Source organism: Apis dorsata, unplaced genomic scaffold, assembly GCF_000469605.1.
Source record: "Apis dorsata unplaced genomic scaffold, Apis dorsata 1.3 scaffold_347, whole genome shotgun sequence".
Taxonomy (NCBI): Eukaryota; Metazoa; Arthropoda; class Insecta; order Hymenoptera; family Apidae; genus Apis; species Apis dorsata.
In genome coordinates, this window is record NW_006263614.1 from 653,090 (window position 1) to 655,399 (window position 2,310).

At 38.6% G+C, this 2,310-nt stretch overlaps 1 protein-coding gene across 3 annotated transcripts in view; it reads left to right on the top strand.

Moving 5' to 3' along the window:
• Window positions 1-2,310, top strand: part of LOC102681211 — a 39,584-nt gene that overhangs the window by 31,166 nt on the left and 6,108 nt on the right. The window lies entirely within an intron of this gene.

A 2,310-nucleotide genomic window follows, 5' to 3' on the forward strand; every position in this document is an offset into this window, starting at 1 on the left:
ATCACACATCGTCTAACCACCATGCCAATCACCGTCGTCCCTTTAACAACTCGTCGCTTACCAAATAAAAAATCAAAACAAAACAAAACACCATGTGTTATACGTGTACACGGTGTCTATTGTGTTCGACCTGTAACATAAAACATTACCACGATGCTCGTGTATGTATGTGTATATATATGTATATATATATATACCATCGAAAAAAAAAAAAAATACATATTGGGAAACGAACGGAACATATACGGTCAGCATATGCTCAAGCCCGATCAAATAATTGCGAATGAACAATCATCGATCCAATCGGCCTCGGCGATTTCTAGCTCGGTCAAACTTCCAACAACCTCGACACCCAAGGAAAAGACGGACCAGATAGACAGTGCGCCGAAACCGAATCCGTTTCCAAGCATTAGCTCCGACGACTTGATCCCCGTCGAGTCGATACCCAGCTTGTACAACGACTTGAACACGGACGACGAGCTGGCCGAGATTAATCGGATGGAGGAGAAAATTTTCAAGATGCCGTCGCCGAAGAGAAGTCACAGGACGAGGAAGAGCAGAAGGGATCGTTCCGGCTCGAGCAGGCGGCTAAGATCCCGCAACCGCGACAACAACTACAAATTCAGCGACGAGGAGTCGGATCACCAACAGCAACACGTGTCCTCCCCTACCGAAATCTGAGGAGTGGGGCGGCACGGGGGGACCGACGACGGTCGTCCGATTATTCGCCTATTCCCCCTCCCCTCTCTCTCTCGCGAATCCTCCGGCGGAGGAGCGTTCGCTCGATATAGTAGGGTTCCAAGTTACCGATTAGATTTAAACGATGCAAACGTTACGTTTTATTTACCGCTCTCGAATTGGGAAACAGGCGACTTTCTTTTTCTTTCCTATTCTTTTTCCCCGTATCTTTCGCGTAGCATAACGATTTTTGCGTACGTAAAAATTGTAGAGTTTTTTTGTTCCTCCTTCCTTTTTTTTTACCTCTTTTCCTTCTTTTATACTCTCTCCACTACTCGGTGTATACTTTTAGGAAGATTATTATTATTAACGAGCGAGATAGATTATATATAAATATATAAATGTATTGTTATACGTGCACGTGGTGGAAGAAGAAACGATGATAGGAGAAGGATATTTTTTAATCGCGGGTAATCCATTTATGGTTATTTTTTTTTTTTTTTTTTTTCCTTTTTTTTTAACCGCGCGTTCAAATCGTTTGTTACGTGTGACACATGCTGTTTATAGGGTATTTATAAGATTGTACGATGTATTTTTTATACGATGAGATGTTTGCAAGCACAATAATGTAACCTCGACTGTGAGAAACCCTTTGGTTCATAGCTTAGATAAATATCGTTCGATTATATTTGCCGTTTGCCTTTCTAATGCGATGTCACCGCGACATTTATACCGTTTGTTCTAATCAATTAGGATTAAGGATTAATAATGTTTCGCGATCGATCGATCGATCGATCGATACGAACCGTGATAATTTTAAATAAGTTGAAATAATCGGTGCCTTTCGAATGGAAGAGAATTCTGTGTCGTCTGTCACGAAACATTTATCTATACGATAAATTTCCGTCTATTTTGTCACGAATACTGATATATACGATGCTATTTTTTAAAAAAAGAAAAAAAAGGAATAAACGTATCAAACAATCGTGTCGAATACTTTTTCACGACGACGAACGATGGAGTTCGCCGACTTGTACTTGACTCGTATCATTTTAACTTAAGCTTTTCGATGTGTATCGTTGGAAAAGAAGAAAGAAAGAAAGAAAGAAAGAAAAACAAAGTTCAAGACTGCGTGCGAACACCTGTTATCATCGATCGCACGATCTGCTTATGAAACGATACCGTATATTTTATACACGCGTAACACAACGAACATCGTGAACGAGAAAAAATATTTCGAGCAAAGCGAATTTCTTCCTATATAATATATATATATATATATTGTTTATTATTAATCGTTAAAGAAAAATCTGTATATCAATGTAAACGTAACAAAAAAAGTAGCAAATTGTGTGTTCGCAATCTCCACGTTGTAACGTCTGTTAGAGATAAATCCTTTGAAGAAAATTTAGGAAAGATCGATACGTGCTTATGAAAAATAACGAAGAAACAACGTCATCGTGACGCTTCTAGAAAGTAAGACTTTTATATCCCAAAGATTTTACGATATACGATATTAATTATTCACATGTTTCTTTTCTATTTTTTTTTTTTTTCTTCGAATAAACGCATTCTATCGAGAACAACTTGGTATTGACTTCTCTCTCTCTCTCTCTCTCTCTCTCTCTCTCT